The sequence below is a fragment of the Pezoporus wallicus genome, unplaced genomic scaffold (assembly GCF_028554395.1).
Source record: "Pezoporus wallicus isolate ANWC-B61680 ecotype Strahan unplaced genomic scaffold, APGP_CSIRO_Pwel_v1 scaffold_11491, whole genome shotgun sequence".
Classification (NCBI taxonomy): domain Eukaryota; kingdom Metazoa; phylum Chordata; class Aves; order Psittaciformes; family Psittacidae; genus Pezoporus; species Pezoporus wallicus.
Window position 1 is genome coordinate 10,175,455 of NW_026642649.1, and position 18,017 is coordinate 10,193,471.

An 18,017-nucleotide genomic window follows, 5' to 3' on the forward strand; every position below is an offset into this window, starting at 1 on the left:
CAAGAAAAGAAAAAGAGCATTTAAGTCAATTGTGTGTGGAAGGCATGTCCCCTCCAGGAGCTGCAGTTATTAGAAACAACCCGAATGCTTTCCAGTTCTACATGTAAATACGTGTGTCTCTCTGTGCATTGCAGGACTTTTTTGTTCTCATTTTTCTTCCCTAATTAAAATGACTGTTGTAAAAGTTGGAAATAATAGTTCCCATATATGCGGAATAAATACCTCATTGAGGGGGAGTTTGCTCTCCTGCAGAGTGCTGCGGGTGGGGATAATGGTTGTGTTTCAAGTGGACCAGCTTTTCAGACAGCTGGGATGAAACATGCCGTAGAGCCGGCAGCCCTTCTGCACTGCCAGAGAACCCCTCAACCATTTAGCAGCAGAGGAAAAGAGCGTGGCCTCGTGCTCAGCTCACGGCCCTCTATCCTCGAGGGATAAGAGGGAAAACATACAGGCCTGAACCAGACAGCTTTGTTTTGTGTTTTTTTTGTTAGGTATTTCTTAATCACCATTTAAACAAAGTGTGGAGGTCTTGGGTTTGTGGTGGTTTTAAACTTTTTTATAAACTTTTTTCTGTTGAAAAGCTTTAGGGCAGATGACAGTGCTGGAGTTTGCCTTCAAGTGTTGCGCCTTCATTGAAGAGAGCGGGGTCACTGAGCTTAATCACAGTGTTTCTTAAATAGATTTAAGCCCATGTGTTTCCCAAACACTGATTGCAGTGGTAGTCGGAGCCCCTTGTTAGTGTAGATTCTTTCTCTAGAGGTGGGGCTGAGGCAGGGGTGGTGGGGATAGCAATTTCTCTTTATGTTCTTTCCCAGTTTTAATTCTCATGCAGATTTATGGCAGTGCTAAGGCTGCTTGTCTTGCAAGTCATTCCTCATGGAAAAAATGAATCATTCCTGATGTAAACACTTTGATTTAAAACATACTGCTGGTATTCTTCCCTGGGTTTCACAGCTCATCTGAAAGAATTGTTCGTACCTAATTAGTAAAGCCTGAAGAATTATCTGAAGTAAAAAGCAGTGACAGTTCAGTTGGCTCTGATCTAACAATCTGTATATGCAGGAGTGGCCCTGGCAGGATTCTCTTTCTGGGACATCGCTTAATCTCCAAAAGGTTTCACTGAATGTAGCTCAAAGCAGGAACTCCTTTTTTTCCCCTCTTTTTTTTCTTTTACCTCCTTACCAGGGCTGCTGGTATTCTGCTGGCTTTGAAGCTTCTGTGTCTTGGGAAGTGGGAACTGCTTATTGCACATTTCATAGGATTAACCCTCCTAAGGTATTGATTGCCCTCGGTTCCCACTGAATGTCCCTGGACTTGTGCTTTCTAAGGATCGAACCCCACATAACTGCCTGGGTTAGATTACCCAGTGTTAGTGTCATTTCAAAATCAATTGGCAACATGAGCAAAAGACCACAGCAGGGAAAATCCAGTGCAGGTTCACGAGGTGCACTTGTTTATTTACTGAGCTTTAATTTCTACTGACAAGAAATCCTCTTTGTTTCATGTCCCCGTAGAAGAGGAAAAGCAGGAGAAATCAGATTCTGTTTCTGTAAATGCAAACAGGTAGCTGGAAACACTGTCTTAAAATGCAGTAAGTAAAAGCAATGGCTTTTCATGGCAGTGGCGCTTGAACCATGAAGGCCAGCTCTGACAGTCAGAGCAGTCCAGATGAGAGCTCACAGATATGGGTCCTCATTTGCTTTGTAGAGGGGGGAGCTGGTGGCCTCCCTTGTCTCCCCTGGTATATTTTGGAACTCCAGGGGTACGACTGGAGTGTCCCAAAGTGGGAATTTAACTTGCCTATAGCTTTTCAGTGTCACCGGGCAGCATGAGCCTGGGACAGCTTTTAGCAGAGGGTTTCCCTCCAGCCTTGTTGGGAGAGCAGTAGGAGAGTGTCAGTAAGGAATCCTTGTAGAGATTTAGGGCTGGGGTCTTTAGAGACATTTAGGGGCTTTCCAGTTTCAAAGCGAGCTTGGCCTCTTAATACCTCTGAAAATCTAGGTCCTAATTCTTAGCTCTTTCTGCAGCCTTTTGCAGGGGAGGGGCTTAAGTGCTTTGGTAACAAAACTCTCCACTGACAGTGATTTATGGGGTGGGTTCCAAATGTTGTCATGGAGGGATAGTTGAAAAAAGGGGAAATCTAAAGCTTTTAATAAAGCTCACAGGAAAAAGCCTGTAGTATAAAAGTGAATGTCAGATTACTGGTGTCAGCTGAGCAACTGAAATGGTGGTCTTCAAGAAAAATCAGCATGTTTGTTTGCATTGAAGATTTTGGGATAAAAATGTGAAATATAATAGTATCTTTCAGTAGCCTCCAACAAAAAAAGTGTTACTGTTCTCAAAATCAAATTTAGAGTCAGAGACAACTTCAGTTTGAAATTCAGGAAGGTGCTGCAGACCTTGTAAGCTTAACAGCTTATAAATGGCAAAACGTTCTCCAAGAGGCCTCCCAAACCTCCTGGGTTGTATTTGAGAAGTTCTGCTTATTATGAGTATTCCTGCCTGTTTCTCTGGAGGAATTTTGTGGCATAAACAGTCTTGTGAGAGCCATGGAGTTGCTGCCCCTGTGTGAATCTCTCACTTGGAAGTAACAATTGCACCCATAGATTTACACCTAGAAGTAGGACATTGAGACAACCTTTCTTCTACCTGGTTTTCTCTTTCCTCACTATGAGACAGGCTGCAGAGCTGCGAGCATCTTGATATGTGATGTGGTTGAGAAGCTGAAAGGTGATCTTTCAATAGTTCTTTATTTTGTTTTGGTTTTAGGTGGGTGAATACATACCTTTGAATATTGACTTTTTTTTGTTGTTACCAGTAGTAATAATTTCATCTGGAAACTACAGGCAATGACACAGAAAGAGGTGATAGTGTTTGTGTGGAGGACAGAATTAGGGTATTTATGATGTCTCCTATAGCCCTGTAATTCTGCTGGACTTCAAAATTTCTGTGTCCTGAGGATCCCATTGAAAGAAAATGAATCCCCTAAAGAGAATTTACCTGCCAGGCACTACCAGGTATGGAGCCTTCTGAGAAGCAGATGGATTCTGTTACTGTCTCCTTTTTTTTTGGTTGTTCAGGTGCATGTAAGCTGTTGGGTGAGGTTTTGTCTTCATTTTCCCATTCCTGAAAAAAGAGAAAATAAATGTAAAACCCCTCTTTCACATATTGATTTGGTTTGTCACTTAAACCTGTGTTAGATACTTTACAGTATGTGTTTGTTGAATACTGCCTTCATGGAAGGAGACAGAATACATTGCTCAGAGCCATAGAATCATAGTTAAGAACTTGGGGGGTGGGGGGTCGGGGTGGTAAGCCAAGAAATAATGTAATCTATTTCTAGCCTCAAGGCAGATCAACTGTCCCTAAATCAGGAGAGAATGAAAAGCTGCTTCAGGAGTTGCTGTGTCCCTTGATAGGTGGGCATTTCTGTCTTTGGAGAGCCTTGTTACAAGGTCTGTAGCGGGTTTGGACTGATGGTTGTGTCCCTACATGGTAACTTCCATAGCGACAGCAGCTGGAAGGTGGGGAAAAAGATAAAATTAGAAGCCATAGAAGTCTGAGTTGAGAAGTTTGGATAAATTTATTCTTCCCTCCCAGAGATCTGCTGGCATGCAGATGTGGTACTTCCCATTGCTGTACACCAAAACCCCCCAGCCTGACACATAACTGTGGTGCTCGTTACTACCATTTCAACAGGCAAGATCATTAGTTTCCTTCTTTTTATTAGTTATCAGAGTGATCTTTGTGCTGTTGAGGCTGTGTAGCGCAAGTGGTTGGCCAAGTATGACAGGTATGTAGGGAACCAGGGGCCAAAGGAAGATAAACATCACTTGTTGCAAATCTTGAAGCAACCCATAATGCCTGAAGTTGCTGTTTGTTAGTCAGCTTTTTGTGAGTGCTTTGTCCTGTGAGCATTTCTTGGCCAAAGGGATGGGGTTTGAAAAGCAGCCTCTTTGACTTGGCTAGTTAGAGCTTTGAGAAGGGTTAGGTGGAACTCAGCCTCGTGCAGCTTTTGGTGTCAGATGCTCTGTCCATCTATAAAGAGTTTTGTGACTGCAGCAACTTTATGGCAAAGTATGGGGAACACATGAACCAGGTGCTAGTTCAGTGATCATGATTTTCATCAAGAACTGAAGTATATGCTCCTGGGATGGTGAGTACAAGCCATGTACTTAACTGTTGGGCAGTGCTTTACACTACCAGGGAGATGGTTCTCTTGCATTGGTGGCCTTCCATGTGGTCAGTGCTATAGAAGGAATACAGTTGCCTAAGCAGTGCCATTTTCATGCCTGGGAGGATCCTAGCTGGTTTGTCTGCCACCCTAGGAAGACGGGTCTTCAGTACATCCTGTGTTGTATCTATCTGTCAACTCTGTATGAGCATCTTGGATATACATAGTCCCATCTTAGACCTCTAAAGTATCGAAGATCTCATTATAAGACTGAATCCTCCTCAGTCTTGTAATGTTTCAATCACCATGTCCAAATGTGGCAAACAAACTTTTAAATTCAGTTCTTTTTATCCTCATCTCCACTGCCATCATCCAGCTCTTGTGAAGAAATCTGTGGGAATAATTGGGTTGCAGAGTGAGTGATGTCTGCAGGGTGCTCCTCTGTCATGGCAGGGGGGATGGAACTAGATGATCTTAATCTCCAACTCAAAACAGTCTGTGATTCCCTTATGTAAATTTCCTTGCATCCCGAGTGCTTGTCACTGAGATGTAGACGTGCACTACCCTTCTTGTGCCAAAATGAGTGGACACTGGAGGAGGGTGTTGTGTCCCAGAGGATGCCTCAGGCCAGGTAGTGGGGCTAATAGCAGCATTGGGGCACCATGGGCCTGCTCTCCCCATGGCGTGGGCTTGCTAAAGGAGGTTCTGAACTGGCAGCACGGTTCCTGTTGGCAAGGTGCAGCTTCAAGATTGTCCCACTGAAGTCTCTCAGTAGCACCTTCAGCCTCTGTTTGGAGTCCAGGATTGAACAGGCCTTTACTTTTAAGACAGTTTAAATGCTCTGATTGCTGAACCATTTTCAGGATCACTAGCAAATACAGCTTTATACCTATTGATTGAGCTCAGTACTTGGGAGGAGAGCCTCTTAGCTTCTGCTTCCTTTTATTCACACAAAGCAACCCAGTTAGCTTTCTCTTAGCCTGGCTTTTGGGTAGTCTACACAGTACTCTTGAAATTCTTACTAATTACTTGCAACTTGGGCTCTTGAGCTTGCTCAGAGGGTCATGTCTGAGGTTGGAGATCATGTCAGGAGCACTCACCCCTGTGGAGTTACATATATATAAGACCTCATAGCAGCCTTCCAGTATCTGAAGGGGGCCTATAGAGATGCTGGGGAGGGACTCTTCTTTAGGGACTGTAGTGACAGGACAAGGGGTAACGGGTTAAAACTTAAACAGTGGAAGTTTAGATTGGCTATAAAGAAGAAATTCTTCCCGGTAAGGGTGCTGAGGCACTGGAATGGGTTGCCCAGGGAGGTTGTGAATGCTCCGTCCCTGGCGGTGTTCAAGGCCAGGTTGGACAAAGCCCTGGGTGATATGGTTTAGTGTGAGGTGTCCCTGCCCATGGCAGGGGGGTTGGAACTAGATGATCTTAAGATCCTTTTCAACCCTAACTATTCTATGATTCTCTATATACGATACCTTTATCTGTGATCATATGACTTACAGCTAAGGCAGCAGCCACCAGTGTGGGTAACCCATACACTGCTAAACACCAGTGTATTGGTAGCTGTGTTTTAAAGAGTACTGGTGTATTGATGTGTGGTCATTGGCATGTGTGGTGGTGGTCAGTACACAGCAGCAGAAAGACAGTTAAGTGCATGGGAGTGTGTATGCTCATAGGCTTGTCCATTATCTTTGTCCTTGTTTTAAAAATGAATAACAGAGGAGAAGCAAATGTATTGTCTTTCAGGATTTGTCTTGCTGAGATTTTTGAGTTCAGCACAGATAACTCTTCAGATATCAGAATCACTTTCTCATCCAAATTATGCTTGGTTTTGGCTTCACACAGGAGCTGTGAGCTTCACACTAAGGGAGCTGTGAGCTTGCCCCGCTGCTAATTCTGGTTTCCCTTTCACATTTCAATGCTGCCCTGAGCCATCATTTCTCCCAGCAGCCAAACGGAGCTGATCCACAGCCCAATGAATTCAGTGAATCAACAGCTGCTGGCTTCAGTGAACTTTGGAATAATCCCCAGTTGCCTTATATTCTGCCCTTTAATCTTACCTGCTCCTTGTGCTAGTTGTAATTGTAAATCATAATTCCCAAGGATCCATGTTACCATTTTGCAAATGAAGAGCTGAATATCATTATTCCTCTATCTACAGTCCCCTGTTGAAGTAGCTTATGGTAGCAAGCCAAAAGTACTGGCATATGACATACTTGTCAATAAATGGCTGATATGGTAACAGCTGAGTGTAACACCATACCGAGTGTTGAAGCAAATAACTAATGAGGTAGAATGTGTTGAAATAAGTTGCATTCCAGTGTGTCAAACTCCTTAGCATAAAAAGGTACTGCATTTGATTTGTAGGATTTTCACCAACCTGCCTACTGATACTGCTGCTGAAAGGCTCCAGCTTTGGCTTTGACTTCTGTTAGATGTAGTTGCTGAAATGAAATTGGGTTACTTGGGTGAATAAGGTTTGTTGGATCAAGGCCTGTATTTTCTATAAACAGGGGTTGCTCACTTCACCGGGATGTACCAGCATGGTACAGTGATAGGAAGCTGTTGGCACCAAAACCATGTTTCATGCTGGACGGTATTTGAGTTGGCATCAAGGCCAGTGATCTACAGTGCTTTTAACAATAAATTGGAGCCAGACATCAAAAACATAAATTGCTGCTATGACATGAGTGGGATTTTTTTCTTCTTTCAACTAGAAGGGAGAAGAGCAGCACTAGTCATATATCACTGGCTAATCACTGAGCTGCCCAGTGCTTGGGATGTTTGATTTAGAAAGTCTGATGTATGGCCTGCTCATATATGCCTCTGCATTGCCTGAGACTGGCAGTGACCATGCTCTGTGGTTATTTTCACTCTTAGAGATTTTGATTTGTCAACTTCATTTAAATTTAAACAGGCTTGTAGGCAGATAAAGCCGGCTGAAGAAACCCCTATAAATGAAGACCAAAGTCCTGATCTGGCTTTGTCAGCTCCCATGGAAAAAAACCCCACAAAACTGAATGAAACCTAACGTGCTGTCCTGTGCAAGTGTTTCTGGGTTCTTGTGAAGAAGTGCATGTATCTTCCAAGACAGGAGTTAGTTATCTTGTACATCGCAGATTAACACACATCCTGTGTTTAGTAGTGCTTTTGTCCTCTGTACGTTATAAACCAGAGAGGCAGATTGAGGACAAAGCCTGCTGTGGTGGTCCTCCCATAGATGTTAGTGTTGGGTGTATGCCACACAGAAAGGTGGTCTGTACAGAGGGGGTTTGCTGCAGTCTTTCCTTACCTGTGTGTAATGATGAGAGCTTAAGTGTCCAGCTCAGCTGTGTGTGCAGAATCTTGCCTTTTACATGGCTGATGGAATTCTCCTGGCTGTTACTTCCCAGGCAGCTTCCAAAGCAGAAGGTGCGTTCTCTTTCCTGCTCCAGTCCTGCTGCGTGGTACTTCCATGAGTCCCATCTAAATGCAGCTAATGATACCCTTATATTTTGTCAGTGCATGTCACTGAGGTGCTCTTGGCAGACAATGTCCTCTTCACCCTAGCTAGCCTTTGCTTCCTGTCCTTCTGACGGTGCCATGTACTTAGAAGAAAAAGGCTTAAAAACTGGTCCAGAATTAAGTGCCAGAGTGGGGAAACCAGACCTATAGCACCATTCCTCCTCAGCCCAGCCTTTTTAGGACTGTGGTGACTTGTGTACTGTGGCTTGTAGCTATCAGACTAAAACTTGGTGACAGGCCCTTGAACCCATCTTCAGCTCTATCTCTGGCTGATGCCTACTAGAAATATATATCACCAGGATGGTGGGAGCGTGGTTGCCAGCATATTGCTGCTTACAGACACACCCTGATGTGATATCCATGGTAAAAACCCTTTATGTGAGCTGGGTGTATGCTTTATGTTAGTGTGTCTTAGGTAGAAAGATCTGATTGCTGCTATTTTACTTGAACTGGCCAACTAATTTTATCTTGGATGGATTCGGCACTGTTACAGTATGCTGGATGCTGGTATCCTAGGGTATTTGTGTGCAATATGGGATGCATGCATACCCTGCAGTAGTTTGCTGTTTTCTCTGAGGCTTGTTGCTTCCTGGTTATTTTCCTGCTTATTTTTGCAATGTGATTTTTTCATATACTTGTGTATTATGAACCTTTTTGGTTTTTAAGCTATCTCCGATATGCAGCTTTCATATCTTGGCTCCCAGCAATGCTGAACCTCATTGTAAAGTCCCTTCGTGTAAAAGCCATCTAGTTATAACTCTCAAAAATAAGAGGCTTGTCTCCTGAGGACAGCTCCATATTGCGGGTGGAATATAATCCTTAACATTGTTGGGTTTTTTTGCTTTCAAATAGCTGGGGACAGTAAGTCAAGGAGTGAGAACTCCCTTTGTTTCATGTAGTGTGCGTTGCAGGGAAAGAATGTAACAGAGCAGAAAATGAAGAAAGACATAAAAGAATCTCAGCTCAAGGAGGTCAGATCCATCACAGGCTTAGCGTTGCCTTCAAAGATGCCTGGGACAGGTGGCAGTTCAAGACAATCAGAGGAGAAGCATCCGTTAGCGCCGAGATAAGGGATTCTTGCAGAATCCTGCTATCTGGTCCCAGTTTGCTTTGATGTAACTCTGCTAGAGAAGACTTCTGGGAGCAGGCTACTGCTTCCCTCCGTGATAGGCTGCTGTTGTTCAGCCTTTTAAGGTCTCATTACAGTGGTCCTTGAGGATTAATCCTCTTTAAGGTTTACATGGGAATGGTTTTGTCTGAAGGCCCAGCCAGGGACCTCGGTACCACCTGTACAAAGCATTATTACATTATTTCATTCTAATTTTTTAAGTGCTTCATATTTAACAGTATTTGACAGAAAGTAAAACCAAACATCTTACCTTTTTTTTTGCTCCCCTCTTTGGTTATTACTGAGTTTTTGTTGAGCACAGCTTGAACAGTCCTTTGCAGACACTGAACCATTAGCAGTAAATTATATGCTTCCGGTTACTCTCCTTAGCCTGCTGGGTTTGGCAGTCCTTCTTTTTCTGTTCTTTTCCTGTGCCCACCTCCCTTTTTCTCCTTTTTGAAGCAGGGGAGTGATGATGTTTGGCTTCAGAATCAGAAATCATCCTATTGCCAGTTTGTTCCTGTACTGCTGGATTTTGCATTTGTGCCTTTCAGCTCAGGGAAGAGCACTCGGGATATGGGAATGTTGGCAATGATCAGCATTAATTTATTAAAAAAGGCATAAGCACTTAAAAGGGTTTGTTTATGAAAAAACATTTACCCCTTTTTTCAAGGGGCAAAGTCTGCTCTTGGTGAAATAGAAGCAATCAGAAGGCAGCATGGAAGCATGTGGGAATCATACCCTGCGTTTGGTGATGAAATAGGAAGCCAGTGCCTTCCAGCTCCTTGGTGTGTTCTGTTATTGGTACTGTTTCCGTGTAACTCTATCATAGGTCTGCATCTTGGAGATGGAAAAAGGGCATGCAGCCTTGATTCCAAAGAAAGGAACATCACTCTGAACTGGATTCTTTCTTCAGTGTCATTCATTATTTCCCTAATTGAACAAAGCGTTACGAAGTCATTTTAATGCTGTAACTTTAAGATGGTGGTTGAGGTAAAAGTAAGACAAAGGTTCATGTTGGTTAAGTAAAAACAGCACCAGTGACCCTGACAGGTAGGAGTAAACTTAACTGCTCTGAGGGTGATAAATAGCTTAAGGGGCTCATCTCTGTCATGTACTAGAAGTCCTTAAATTTAGCTGTTCTGAAGCCATATGAAGCAGCTTGATGGCTTAAATTCAAATTACTCTGGAAGGTGATAGTGTGTTTTATTTAAAAGAAAAAAAATCCACGTAGAAAGCTCAGCAGTAGCTGTAAGTTGGATCCTTTGGGGTGAAATAATGAATTGTGCGTTGTTGCCTACAAGGTACCTGGTCATTAGTTATGTAGTGATTTTACTTTATAAAGAAAAGGCAAGCAAAACAGCACCTTCACAAGCCTTCGGGGTGTTTTTCAAGTGTTCTCTTTGGAAGTTATGTGGTGTGTTGAAAAGCGTTTGTAATGCATGTATAGCAGATTAGTTTTCTTTATATGTAAAAAGTATTATAGGAAACCCTATAGCTAATGGTGGCTATATAAAACTGTATGGTGCCATTATTACCATAAAATATGCCCGTGACCTTCATACAGTCTTCCATGTCCAAACTGCACATAGTTTGAGTAATGCACATATTTAATTTTTACTGTATTTGTGGAGATTGTGAAATTTTGCCCATACAAATTTTTTCCCTCATAGCTAATTCTGAGTGGTGGTGCTGGGGAAATGGGAGAAGCAGGAAACTAAGGAAAAAAAGATTAACTAAAATCAAGGTAATAAAATATGTCATGATGTGAGGTGTTGTAGATGCCTTCAAGAAGACCTGTCTTCTGAAGAAATAGAGGCAAATTCTTGGCAGCCTAACTTTATACAGACACACCTGATTTATCTATACACATTCAGTCAAGTGCTGTATCTGCAGTCTTGATCTGTATATGTTGAGTATGTAAACAGAATAATCTATACTTACTGCCTCTAAGATACAAATACTTTGAATGTGATGTTAATTTTATGTCCCTGTCTTTAATTTCACATTAGAACTAGTTGTCAGCAATTTAGACTTGTATAGAACTATTTTGAAGGCTGCTGTTATATTTCTGACTTCATAAAATGCAGGGAGTGTGAGATTTTTTTCCACCTCGTGACAAATGCGTGATAACTGCCAGTGCTAAGTATTTAATTGAATTTAATGGCTCTTTGTGTAATTTGGGTGTAGGGTGCCATTATGAAGCATCTTTTCAAACCAAAAGTCCATGCTGCAGTTTAGCAATGCTTCAGCACAGTGGTTGAGTGTGTTTAAGGTGGAAAATGTGCTTGGCTGTACCGAGCCAAATTGTGACCTATTCTGTTAAGAGCCCTGGCTCCCTTCCCTTTCCATCCTAAAGGCAAGTGGGCAGGATGGGACAAAGGCAAGTGCTGATTTTGGACAGCTTGATGAGAACGTGATCAATGAATGTGGTGGTCCAGTGATTCAGCTGTGCAGTCTGTGTCGAGGCAAAGAATGGATAGAGTTGCCTTCAGGATCCTGGGGCTGACTCCTAGGGTTGCCTTTAGCCAGGGTGCGAGGAATAATGTCTCTTGGAGACAGGGAAGTGGCTGGCTTTTGCAGTGTTTGTACATACACCATGGTAACATTTACTAATATTAGTATTTGTTTTCTAAATCAACAAAAGCACCCTGTAATCAGTGGGGGTCAGCCATCCTGGGAGTTCAAACTGTAAAGTTCAGCCATTCTTTCATTGTGAGAGGAAAACAATATATGAAAATGAAAACCTGTTAGGATGTGACATAAACCAAAACTTGAGTTTGCTCAACAGGAGAACAAGCATGGAAAACATAAATCCTGAAAAAGAAGTTTCCAGAAAGTTATCAGCTAAAAATAGGGTAAGTTGTTACATAAATCTACTACAGCATGTGCTACCCAAACCTCTCTGCGTATAAATATATAGGGTTGTGTATATTTCTGTTACATATATTAAAAATTTCATTGCAGCTTTGGGGCTTTATAGCTCTCATTAGTCTATTTTTTTTTTCCTATGGTAATAAATTCTGTATTTTATAGTAGGAGCAGAATCTTACCTTTTTTGTTAGGAAGGAGCAAAAGTTTAATCCAAACTGCGCTCAAGCTAACAAATGTGTAATAGACAAGGACTTGTTCAGAGTAAATCTGATGCTTACACCAGATTGTCTTTTTATTGGCATTTAGATAACATTTCCCAGTGTGAAAAGGCAATACAACAGAAGTGTGTGCATGAAGTATTTGCATCCATACCATACAGCTGCTGAATACTGTATTACAGTATTACAGATTTCTTTCAGAAGTGACCATAGAAATTGTAGGTACTAGCCCTGCAAGAAGAAACATACACTCAAGAAATCTATCAAATACAACGTGACTTGTGAGAACTGTAGGAATTCAGCTCAGTGAAATTGCTGCAGTGGATTTTAGTTGCCAGCTGTTGTGTTGAGCACTTCTTGTAGATGCAAATCACGTTAACAAAGAGTTTGATTAGGAAAAACAAAAAGCTGGCTGGATTTCCAGATTGTCTTTCTTCAGAGCCTTCTAGGGCGTCTCCTTGTACGCAACAACTTGGTCTTCTTTTTCCATCAAGGTCATCCAAACTTTTCACGGAAAACAAGGAAAAACCTTGACTCTCCCTTCCAGACTTAGGTTCATCTGTGCTCAGATATCCCCAGAACCATCAGTTCTCCTCACCTCTGTGCATACTTTCTTCCTGGCCTCTGTCTCCCAAAGCTAGAGCCGCATGGAATTTACTTACCTGTCTTCCATTCATGCTGTAAGAAGTGAAAATCTTCAAACCAGTAGGTTGTTTCTGTGGGCTCTGTACTGTTAGATCCTGTCCTGAGCTTGTTTGTGCTGCAGAGCTTTCTGTCTTGGGAAAGGCAGTATCAGTGTAGCCTGTAAGATACAGCAAGGACCTGAATACTGGGTGGCACAGTGGAATGTCATTCAAGCAGCTCCGATAGGTTTTGAGCGCTCAGTAGGTGTCAGCTCAACTCCCCAGTATATGAGCACTGGCTGCAGCTTTGGAAGAACATACAGGTCTCTGATAAGGTGGCAGATGGGTTCTTTCCCAAGTCAGAGATGGTACAGTATGGAACAGTGGGGTCCAGACTTGGCAGGTAGGCAGAGCTCATTCAGCAAAGCAGAGGGTCTCATCCTGTGAAGCACACAAACCAGTTTTCAACTTGTTAGGGATGAAACCCTTCCCCACCCCACCCAAAACACCTGAAGACTTGGAGGTATGTTCAGGATTAGATCTTGTCTTCTAAAAACAAGAGCACAGGTGAAGTACTTCTAAACCAGCTTGAGTAGAAGTCATTCCTCTGATACTTCGGCCTCTTGTCTGTTCTCTTGTTTCTTGGTACGTACCCTATTTTTTTTACCAGGTGCAATGTGGGGAAGTAAATCTTTCCATCTGCTCAAGAAAGCAGTTTTCTAAGATAGTAAGGGACTTGTTGAACACAATTGCTCGTTATAAATAAAGTCAGTATAGAGCAGCTAGTAGTGGAGAATGTTTTCATCACGGACCCCTGCGTTTTTTCCCCAAAATGAAACAAAATTCCAGGGGTTTGATTGAGAGGCCCCATGTCATGTGTTCTGTATGAAGTGCTAGTTTTCTCTCAGAGCAGCACGCACAGACTGTGCATTTGTAGCAACTGACAGGTTGAGATTTGTTGGAGATCTCCAAAGAAGTTTGTGGCAAAGCCACAAATAAGTCTTTGTCTAATGTGCTAAGCCCATACCTTACCAATTAACTAGAAAGACTTCCAAAGTGGATTCAAACCTTTGCTCCTAGCCTGGTTTTCAATATGGGTAATTTTTTAACCCTTCATCTCATACTTGTTCTTTCAAAGTGTTTTTATTGGCCAGAATTTTTTTCACATGAAGCAGCTTAAGAACTGAGGTTGGGTCAGTATTTAGATAGTTAATTACTGTTCAAGCTGTGAAGTTGCTTCTGGAACCATGTGGAGTCAAACTAGAGCTTCAGGCAGCAATGTAAAATAATTGATTTTTCAGAAGTACTGAGCATCAAAGTTTTGGGGCTTTATTTGGAAGCTGTTGGGTGCTTGGTCATTTTGAGAGTATTTTAACTTAATGGAGTCTCAGATTAATAGGATTTACACTCCGAATGCCTAGTAAGGTGAATCCCACTCTTACAGTGGGTTCCTGCAAATCTTGGCCCTAACTTCTAGTTTTGAACTGTGATATCATCCTTGTGTGTATTTTGCCAGTAACCAAGGTGAAAATAAGCTGTGCTGTAATGCACCTGGTGAATTCTGCTTCATAATGAAAGTGCAGATGTTGTCAGGTGTGCAGTGAACATGGTAGGTCCCAGGGGAGCAATTATCAGTCTGGCCGGCTCTACTCACACCTTCATTTTTACATGATGGGCTCATGGTTTTTTTCACACTTACAGAAAGAGGCTTTTTGAAAAACAAGCCATACTCTAAAGCTCATTGTCATATTGCAGCATTTACTCGTGTCCTTGCATTCCACAAACTGCAGCTTGTTACTGAAAAGTCTCAGAGTTGAGTGTCGGCTTAATTGTTGTCCCCAGTAAAGTGCCTTCGTGCAACGAGGCTGAAACTTCAGGTATCCTCATAGAAAGAAAGGAACTTGGATGTAGAAAGTAGTGCAGTGACCTCATGGGGAAACTCTGGAAAGAAAACACTTCTTTTAATAGCCAGTTACAGTTGCTAAGTGAAAACAGTGGAGCTAACCTGTCTCATAGTTTAGACAATCCCAACACTTATAAATGTGAAAATTAATAGTTAAGGTTGTCATAAATCTTACACTGCCCATAGTAAATAAGCGCAGCATTCTTACCAACTTTAAGCTACATTAACTCAACTCCAAGTAATTACTAGTTATTTTAGCTTTGTAGTAGAAAGAGGCAGGCTAAATTCTGACTGTTGGTTTGAAAACCCCAAGTGCTGCTTTTGTAGCTGTAATGTCAAAATACTAAGAACTACAGAGCAAATCTTGCATGAAAGAGTAATAAACCTGGTGTATTATGCTAAGTGCTTATGATGTATTCCTAAAACCCCCAAGTACAAGTGACTAGATGTACATTACATTTTTACCAAAGCTCTGTGTTAACGAACGTTTCCTCTTGAACTCTCTGTACAGGATGATGCAGGAACATCTTTTTTTGGATATTGCAAGTGCTAAACAGGAATATTTGCTTTCAAATAAATAGGGGCTGTGCCCTCTTAAAACAGTTTAATGTGATATTATACTGTAAAGTCTTACCAGTTTAGGTTGCAGTGAAGGTTCCAGTAGGTGGGGAATATATGTTTCCTTACCTGATGAGGGTACAAGGACAGAGTCCAATTTATGTCCATAGTCACTTCTTCCTTTACTTTTAAACTGCTAAGGGTTTGCAAGTGATGTGTTAGCTAGGTATGCTTCTGTCACCTAGCAACATTAAACAGACTTGAAACAAATTGTAGTTGGAATAGGCAGTTTTGGACCATGATTGCATGCAATAAATCTGGGTATCCCTGGCATTCTCCAGTATCAGATATTGCTCTGACTTCTCGAGGTGTCCACTCTGTTAGGAAACATTTGGAAAGCAAATGGCTTCCATTTTATGGCTTAAGTTTAGCTCAGACTTGAACAAAACTTTTGGAGAAGAACATACCATGAAAGAAGACCCTGCTCTTCAAAAAACCCACCTGTGTTGCAGTTGAATAGAGTTCCCACCATGATAATTAAATGTGGTGATCCTTAGTGCCATATCCTGGGCACTGAATGAAGCGATCTCTGACATAACCAGTGCTCGGGACCACTAAGGCTTTACCAGTGCTGGCTTAAACCAACACTTCAAACCGCAGCAGCAGCTGAACTAAATGTTCTTGCAGAGTGTGTACCTACGGTGTGTAGGCACTAATGAAATATATGGGTATTTCAGTATGTAGGAAGAAACACAATAGGTAGGTAATGGTAAAGTTGAGCATCTCACAGTTACTTTCCAAAGGTGATGGTTTGTGAAGGTGCATACACTCCAGAAGATTTTTGTTCTTGATAAATAGAGTGGGGAGGAGTAGTGTATTTCCTCTCTGCTCACTGGCAGCAATTACAATATTCTGTGTAATTACAGAGATGTGGTTTTTGTGCATTCTAGCCTCCATAAACAGCAGGCATCAGTCGGTGATCCTGATTTCTGTTGCCCTCTTTCGTTAGCACTCTTGCTCTGAAAGAATAAAGGAAAAAACCCAAACCAAACCGTCATTAAAACCTTGCAAGAAGAGACTGGGAAGGGTGTAATGAGCAGTGCTGTGCTGATATGTTTTAATAAAAATTAGTTTACTGCATACCACAACAGAGAGCAAATACATGCAATTACTTACAAATTTCTTCAGTGTTTGTACTTATAAATCTCTGCCTAAGTCTTCCCAGCTGGGAGTTAGGCTGGTCTTTCTGCTGTGGAAGCAGGGCTTTGTTCTCATGTTCAGCTTCGTCTCAGTCTGGAATAATTCAGAAACGTATTAGATAGATTGCTGCTCCCAAAAGGCATAATGAAATAACCTTCACTCCCAGCCTTGGGGAAATAAGCACACAATCAGGGTTTGGGCAGATTTCTCGATTAAACAAAGAACTAACTGTGCACAAATTGCTCCGTAACAATTTGTAAAGAGTCCACTTTATAAATTTCTTGCAGATGTAAAGCTGATATTTTTTAATCAGAATGGCAGGGCTGTTTGAGTTGAAATGTCTTCAACATTTTCCCTTTGCTCTGTAATTAGTATCAGAAATATTTATATTTGAAAAGGAGCTGGTAACGCATCCTAGGTTATTTTTGATTTGGTGTTGGGAGCTGGTGAAATGCAATGTCAAACCCAAGCTAAAAACCTCCATTTAATACGTATAGGGAACTTAATCCATCTGGAATAGATTCGGGATAACTTGGTTCTGTCAATTTTTATTTTGTTTAATTTCATATGGTGTTCAGCAAAGGAATGAAAAGTTATTGCACTTAATGTTGTTGTGACTTAAGGTGTTCTCCGGTCAAATTATTCAATAAATCAAAATCAGGCTCTGGTTGTAGCTGCTAAGCGTTGTTTAGAATAGGATATTTAGGGGATTTTTAGCAGTTTTCCATTGATTGAACAAGACGCGTGTCATGCAAAAAGCATGCAGTATTTTGATGAATAGCTGTATTAGATGGTAAGTCTAGGGACCCAATAAACACAACTTCTTATTTTACTGGCCTTTGTTTTTTCGCTCAAGGGCCTCAGTGTAAAACAGAATACCACTGGAGTATCATTCTGATGCCTTACTGCTTATCTGTGACCTATGGTCTTACCCCTGAAGTCTCCTCCGACATTTAAAAATACATACCTATTTTGTAGGCATTAGCTTGCTGCTGATTACCTCATTCTTCAGCTAATTAGATGGTTCGAAGTCCTGCTCCCACCTAAATGCACGAGGATATTACTGCAGCTTGTGGAGAGAGGTAGAGATTTTCAGGCTGTTTCCAGGCAGCAGCCTTCCTGCTCCTTAGGCTGGTGTCTCCTTGCATCTCTGCCTCTGGTTCTTGGCCTGCTGTGTCCAGATACCAGAGCTGAAGTCAGCAAACCTGCAGTCACATAACGAAGCAGAATCTTTTCCCCGGTTTCCTATGTCATGCACTGAAGAGGAGCTGTGTGTGGACCAGCGCAGCTGCCAGCAGATGCTGGTAGGTCCTGTTTCTACAAGCACAATGTTCAATTTCAGTATAAACTGACCTGCTTTTAAAAAAGTAAAGTTTCCTCCAAATGCATGCAGCTACTTGCCATCAAGTACAGCTTGAGTACTACATAGCCAGCTGCTGCCTGGACCAGCTTAAAGACCTGAGGTGTCAGTGTAGCCTGGGGAGCGGCTGAGCCCGTGGTGTGCTTGGTGTTCTGCCCCAGAACATCATCTGTCTGCTGCTCTGCACCGACATTAAGTTAGCAGTTGGGAAGGTTTTGACATGGAGGCTCTCTGCAGCGTTCTACCCTTCGTAGGCAATGTGTAGTTCCTCATGCAGGCCCAGCTGCCCTCACACAACCTACCCGTTTCAAAGGAAATATGTGAGACATAAGCAGGAAGCTTGCTCCTGTGCTCCATTAAACTAATGACAGAATTGGGAGTTTCTAGCTGTGTAAGTTTAGCTGTGGTTTGGATGTGTGTTGTAAACAAGGAGATAAAAATACCTAAATACGTCCTCAGTGGACAATGGACTTGCCACATGTGTAGGTA

General features: G+C 42.1%; 1 protein-coding gene and 1 long non-coding RNA gene across 6 annotated transcripts in view; one reads left to right on the forward strand and one right to left on the reverse strand.

Moving 5' to 3' along the window:
- Window positions 1–18,017, forward strand: part of GLI3 (GLI family zinc finger 3) — a 205,537-nt gene that overhangs the window by 69,411 nt on the left and 118,109 nt on the right. The window lies entirely within an intron of this gene.
- LOC130611056 (uncharacterized) lies at window positions 15,901–17,316 on the reverse strand. Its single transcript, XR_008975146.1, has 3 exons — window positions 17,136–17,316; window positions 16,145–16,261; window positions 15,901–15,987 (listed from the first exon to the last, which is right to left on the reverse strand). It is a non-coding gene; the product is annotated as an uncharacterized LOC130611056 (long non-coding RNA).